Source organism: Salvelinus alpinus, chromosome 3 (genome assembly GCF_045679555.1).
Source record: "Salvelinus alpinus chromosome 3, SLU_Salpinus.1, whole genome shotgun sequence".
NCBI classification, from domain to species: Eukaryota; Metazoa; Chordata; class Actinopteri; order Salmoniformes; family Salmonidae; genus Salvelinus; species Salvelinus alpinus.
The window spans coordinates 25,790,988-25,798,176 of NC_092088.1; the positions used below are offsets into that span (position 1 = coordinate 25,790,988).

A 7,189-nucleotide genomic window follows, 5' to 3' on the forward strand; every position below is an offset into this window, starting at 1 on the left:
CAACACAGGGCACAAACAGACAGGAACACAAACATGCACACCCTGACTAACAGAAAACAATCCCACACAAACGTAGGTGGGCCTAACAGGCTAAATAGACATAAATCAAGAAACACAATAAGAGACAGGTGCAACCAATAAGACCAAACAAACAGAAAAGGAAAAAGGGATCGGTAGACCGGCGACGACGACCGAACAGGCAGGGGAGCCACCTTCGGTGGGAGTCGTGACACTCTCGCCCGGGTTTTATCTGATATTTAATATTCCATACCAGTGACAAACTTGGCTATGTTATCAACATATGGCAGTACACAAACAAAACCTAGCTCACTCATTTTACCAGCTAGAAAATAACAGCCACAAATTAATTCAGAAACAGAGGAAGAGGATAGCTAGCTATAGCAAGCTAACGTTAGCTGATACCTCTTTAAAAACATTGATTCTAAGATTTAAAAAAATAAAAATACTTTGTCTCCAGAACTTCTCCAAAATGACCACAGATCTGTGACCAGATCCATGACCAAAGCGTTACATTTCAATTTAGCCCGCAGGAAGGTTCTATATCAGGGGTTCTTAAACTTTTTCAGCCTGGGACCCAAATGAGAAATTCTGTGTTTTCCTGGGACCCAAGCGTAGGAAAATATGCAACTATTCGTAAATATCAATACATTTCATTGCCCTTATGCCTAAAAAAAAAGCAATATAGACAAACACAAATAATTAAATACCCATAAATATATTTTCGTGTTTATTTTTCCCCATTAAAAACACTCTGACATACCTGTCTAGGTTGGAACTGTTGCTGTTAAAATACAAGAAATAATTTCATTCTGAACTGGAACAAATTTATTGATTTATACATCACACAGAATGTATAACTGAACACACACACAGGCTTTTTGATCGTGCAACCCTAAGTAACAGTACAGATAAAAAATTACTGTATAAATTATTGTTGATAGAAAGTCTGGGTTGGAACTGTTGCTGTTAAAATACAATTTTTTATTCTGAATTGGAATAAACTGATTGATCACATCACACAGACCAGAAAACAGACACATACACACAGTCCTAATGAGAGGTGTGTGGCTGGTTGAAGTTTCCAACAAGCATGTCTATTCTGGGCTCAGTTTTTAACAGTGCAACACTGAGGTCATGCTCAGCATTGACACTGTTTCTGTACTTGAGAACCCTGACTTGCATAGGTAGGTGGTGCCAAACTGGATCAGAACATCTACTGTTTTCTCAGTCAGGCAGTAGACCGCTTCCTGCTGCAGATGAGCAACCCAGAACTGTGTGAGTGTTTGCTTCAAAAAGCATCTTGCGTCAATCAGTTTATTCCAGTTCAGAATAAAAAGTATTACTTGTAACAGCAACAGTTCCAACCTAGACTTGTTTTCAACAATAATTTCTACAGTAAAATGTACAGTAGGCCTGACTTTTTCATCTTCATCTGTACTGTTTCTTAGGGTTGCACTATCAGTAGCTAGTTAGCTTGCTTTGGCTAACGTTAGCTATTAGCTGTGTAACGTTACAAGGCCAGGGGATTGTTAGAAAGAGAAACTCACGTCTACTACTATGAGAGATAGTACTCCCTTATTTCTGCTTATCATCACCTGTTATAAAAGGACAACAATGCCTTGTTAGTTGACTTACTTTTCCACTTTCGAAGCACTGTTTCCTGAAGCATTCTGCCCTGTTCTGAAAGAACTCCCTGGGTTTACCGACATGTTGTGCCTGGATGTTTCATCAGGACATGCCTTTTTATTAATTTGTTCATTTTGAGAGACTTATTACTAAGCACTTCCCCACACAAAACACATTTTTATTTATTTTATTTAACTAGGCAAGTCAGTTAAGAACAAATTCTTATTTACAATGACGGCCTATCACAAGGAAAAAGACCTCCTGCGGGGACGGGGGCTGGGATTTAAAAAAATTATATTTAAAAATAAATAACATGTAAATATAGGACAAAACACACATCACGACAAGAGAGACAACACTACATAAAGAGAGACCTAAGACAACACAGCATGGTAGCAACACAACATGACAACAACATGGTAGCAACACAACATGGTAGCAGCACAAAACATGGTACAAACATTATTGGGCACAGACAACAGCACAAAGGGCAAGAAGGTAGAGACAACAATACATCACGCAAAGCAGCCACAACTGTCAGTAAGAGTGTCCATGATTGAGTCTTTGAATGGAGAGATTGAGATAAAACTGTCCAGTTTGAGTGTTTGTTGCAGCTCGTTCCAGTCGCTAACTGCAGCGAACTGAAAAGAGGAGCGACTCAGGGATGTGTGTGCCTTGGGGACCTTTAACAGAATGTGACTGGCAGAACGGGTGTTGTATGTGGAGGATGAGGGCTGCAGTAGATATCTCAGATAGGGGGGAGTGAGGCCTAAGAGGGTTTTATAAGTAAGCATCAACCAGTTGTGTGGCTTTGAGAATTATTTTTGGCCACCTACAAGAGTAAATGTCATTCCTGTTCATCATGTTAAGTTTGTACGCCGCAAAGTTCAATTTTCCAGCACCCAGCAAAGTTCAATAACCCAGCACCCAGCATCAATAACCCAGCAGTTAAGAAAACAATCCAACTAAGTGACCCCCAACCCAGCATTTATCAGAGTGTAGAACAGATATTAATTTTGATTAGTATAATGAGTAAATGTGTTACACATTGATGCCAAATTCCTGTTTGACACTTTCTCTTCTCTCTCCCTCTAGTCACAGAGAAAGCACCCGTCTATGACACCCAATGTTCCAGAGCCAACATGCCGCGCTTCTAAAACATAAGGATGTGCACCTTTTTCAGCAAATGTTTTCAAATATGGAATAATATGAATGTATTTGCCCCATTTTTCTTTCATCTAGACTGGATCAACCTGTCTCTGGATGACAAGACAGCCAATAGGATGCTGTGGATTTCTGAGGACGGGGCCAAGGTGTCTCGTATTGGAGATGATACCATGTGAACCGTCCTGGACAGTCCAAAAAGATATGAATACTCCCCTCAGGTAACTATTTCTTCCTAAAGCACATGGGTTTTCTCACAATGCTCGTGCTGCAGTATAATGCACATATTATAGCACATGAATACACGTTTGCATAATGTTATTTTTTATATTACCCTTATCACGAACAGCACTGTTGTCTTATCTATCATCGTACCTATCTTCCTCTCTTAGAGGGTATTTGGGGCTTTAGGGGCTACCGGGAGGTGATGGGTGGTCATCGGCACCACATATGAAGGAGCAGGGAGGCGAGGAGGGTCAATGCTGGGACGCCCAGTGGCCTGGGGAAGAATGAGGAATTCTGGCGCTTGGGTTGGTCCGGCTCCTGCTACCAGGTGTGGTTCAAAGCGAGGAACAAGGACATCTGGGACATCCCACAGTGCTCCACCGTTGGTGTGTATGTCGACCGGCTTGCCGGCGTCATGAGCTACTACCTTGTGGATGAAGGGAAAGAGGGAGAGGAGAAGGAGGTGAAAGCTGCTTAATAGACTTGAGGGCCCTATTAAGTCGAAGATTCTGCCAGGGTTCTGGGTTGGGGTGCAGTCTTCCTGCATGATCCTGAAGAAACCAGAATAATTTTCTGAGGGGGAAGTTGATTATTAATACGTTTTATAAAATGACAGGGGGTAGTCACGCTAAATGTTACATTTGTGATATCTTGTATTACACAGGTGAAAGGTTTAAACAAAGAAAAGGAGAATATAAGGTGTTTTGAAAAGACCCTACACTCTAGAAAAGATACATAAAAGCTATGGGAAAACAAGGATTGGAGGATGAGTTTATACAGGAGAAGAAAAGCTCATCTTGAGTTAGATTTGTAGTCACGAATTGGGGAATAACTTAGCTCAGCACTTCCCAACTCGGTCGTCGGGACCCCAAGGGGTGGACATTCAGGTTTTTGCTCTTGCCCTACACAGCTAAATAATTAACTCATCAAGTTTAGATTATTTGAATCAGCTGTATAGTGCAAGGGCAAAAACCAAAACGTGCAGCCCTTGGGGTCCCCAGGACGGAGGTTGGGAAATGCTGCCTTAGCTAATGGTTGAGACAAAAACATCATGACGCGTGTTGTGCATGAAGAATTTAAACTCTTGCAAAGGCCTCTGAGATTATATAGCTTCTAGCCTAGTTTTTATAGCTTCTCGGCTATTTTTGTTCTCTTACTGTATCTGTACGACACTGTTGCATCATTTTCTATGTCAATATATTTATGAATGTGGTGATTGTTCTAAAAATAAAACTCAATAAAGTGTTCATTTCTATGATTGCAATGCATTTTATCTTGGTTAATTTGAGTCTTGATACAACAAAAACATTGTTGGTGTCCATAAGTAAAACATACGTGCAAATAAGGTACAGTACTTATAAATTGCTGATCATTCAAATACATAGAATTTTGTTATAATTATTGTATGTCAATTTCTGAAAAGTATCAAATTAACTAGTCATATTTCATGATGAAATAAAAGCTAATTAGCAACTTATATGCACATAGTTAAAGCTTCAAAAGTGGACACTTAAAATAGTCTCCAAACTTTCAGCCAGAGAGTACAAATTATCACAAGAAGGATACTTAAATCAGACAACACATTTGACTGAATTTTACACAATACCTGTGAGTCTTTATTCTGGCTCTGCACTACACTCATCTACAACAGTGATTGATTGTACAGACTCACCTGGATATCCCTAGCCCCAAAATAAATTACTTCCTTAATGAGGAAAACCTATGTGACCTAGAGTATGAGAACTCGAGGTCCTCACGCCTGAGAAACCGTCTAAAACAGGGATGGGCAACTTTGAAAATCTGAACTCATTGTAAATTGGCTCGGGGGGGTCGTGTACCTACCTCTATAAAGCCCCACAGTTGAGGTGTCATAATACCCATAAAACTTAGCGGTCAAACGGAAGTGTTCCAATCGTTTTCCCGCCATTTATTTTTCCCACAGGGGATTTTAGATACACTGGAAATTAGGGCCGTATAGGCTTACCCTGGCGTGACATTTTGATAACCATGTCAATCAGTCTTGGACAAGGTGACTGCATCTCGGAGCGCACAACTCGTCGGTCCTTGTCACAGATGGGCTATTGCAGCAGACGACCACACCGGGTTCCACTCCTATCAGCTAAAAACTAGAAGAAGCGGCTCCGGTGGGCACACAATCACCAAAACTGGATAATTGAGGAGTGGAAAAACATTGCCTGTTCCGATGAATCGCGGTTCCTGTTGCGTCATGCTGATAGGCAGAGTCAGGATTTGGCGTAAACAGCAGTCCACGGCCCCGACCTGCCTGGTGTCAACGGTACAGGCAGGTGGCGGTGGTGGAATGGTGTGGGGAATGTTTTCCTGGCACATAGTTCCATTGATACCAATTGAGCAACGTTTCCATGCCCCAAATAATTCAGGCTGTTCTGGAGGCAAAGGCGGGTCCGACCCGGTACTTGACTGGTGTACCTAATAAACTGACCACTGAGTGTACATACTGTATGTGCAATTAACACCTACTTAAGTACATAACGGTGAGCCATACAGTAGTCCCGTTATAATGAGATTTATGCTATTATGTGCTGTATGTTAGTGTGTTAGAAGCACCCTTATGACAGGAACAACAACATTGTTGATCTAAGAATACGGGTTCATTAATTCCATTAATTCCGGTACATATGTGTGCCTGTATGTGTGAGCGAGTTTTAGTGGTAACTCAAAGCCCATGCAATGATATGTAACACATATGACATGAAACACAGCCCTAGAAGCTCATAAATATACAGTTGTGGCCAAAAGTTTTGAGAATGACACAAATATGAATTTTCACAAAGTCTGCTGCCTCAGTGTCTTTAGATATTTTTTTCAGATGTTACTATGGAATACTGAAGTATAATTACAAGCCTTTCATAAGTGTCAAAGGCTTTTATTGACAATTACATAAAGTTGATGCAAAGAGCCAATATTTGCAGTGTTGACCCTTCTTTTTCAAGACCTCTGCAATCCGCCCTGGCATGCTGTCAATTAACTTCTGGGCCACATCCTGACTGATGGCAGCCCATTCTTGCATAATCAATGCTTGGAGTTTGTCAGAATTTGTGGGGTTTTGTTTGTCCACCCGCCTCTTGAGGATTTACCACAAGTTCTCAATGGGATTAAGGTCTGGGGAGTTTCCTGGCCATGGAACCAAAATATTGATGTTTTGTTCCCCGAGCCACTTAGTTATCACTTTTGCCTTATGGCAATGTGCTCCATCATGCTGGAAAAGGCATTGTTGGTCACCAAACTGTTCCTGGATGGTTGGGAGAAGTTGCTCTCGGAGGATGTGTTGGTACCATTCTTTATTCATGGCTGTGTTCTTAGGCAAAATTGTGAGTGAGCCCACTCCCTTGGCTGAGAAGCAACCCCACACATGAATGGTCTCAGGATGCTTTACTGTTGACATGACACAGGACTGATGGTAGCGCTCACCTTGTCTTCTCCGGACAAGCTTTTTTACGGATGCCCCAAACAATCGGAAAGGGGATTCATCAGAGAAAATTACTTTACCCCAGTCCTCAGCATTCCAATCCCTGTACCTTTTGCAGAATATCAGTCTGTCCCTGATGTTTTTCCTGGACAGAAGTGGCTTCTTTGCTGCCCTTCTTGACACCAGGCCATCCTCCAAAAGTCTTCGCCTCACTGTGCGTGCAGATGCACTCACACCTGCCTGCTGCCATTCCTGAGCAAGCTCTGTACTGGTGGTTCCACGATCCCGCAGCTGAATCAACTTTAGGAGACGGTCCTGGCGCTTGCTGGACTTTCTTGGGCGCCCTGAAGCCTTCTTCACAACAATTGAACCGCTCTCCTTGAAGTTCTTGATGATCCGATAAATGGTTGATTTATGTGCAATCTTACTGGCAGCAATATCCTTGCCTGTGAAGCCCTTTTTGTGCAAAGCAATGATGACGGCACGTGTTTCATTGCAGGTAACCATGATTAACAGAGGAAGAATAATGATTCCGAGCACCACCCTCCTTTTGAAGCTTCCAGTCTGTTATTCGAACTCAATCAGCATGACAGAGTGATCTCCAGCCTTGTCCTCGTCAACACTCACACCTGTGTTAACGAGAGAATCACTGACATGATGTCAGCTGGTCCTTTTGTGGCAGGGCTGAAATGCAGTGGAAATGTT

The 7,189-nt window shown here is 42.0% G+C and overlaps 1 long non-coding RNA gene across 1 annotated transcript; it reads left to right on the top strand.

Annotated features, from left to right (window-relative positions):
- The first annotated feature begins 1,318 nt into the window (after positions 1-1,318).
- On the top strand, positions 1,319-4,304 carry LOC139569705 (uncharacterized). The gene is made up of 2 exons (XR_011673928.1): positions 1,319-3,032; positions 3,204-4,304. It is a non-coding gene; the product is annotated as an uncharacterized lncRNA (long non-coding RNA).
- Positions 4,305-7,189: the final 2,885 nt, after the last annotated feature.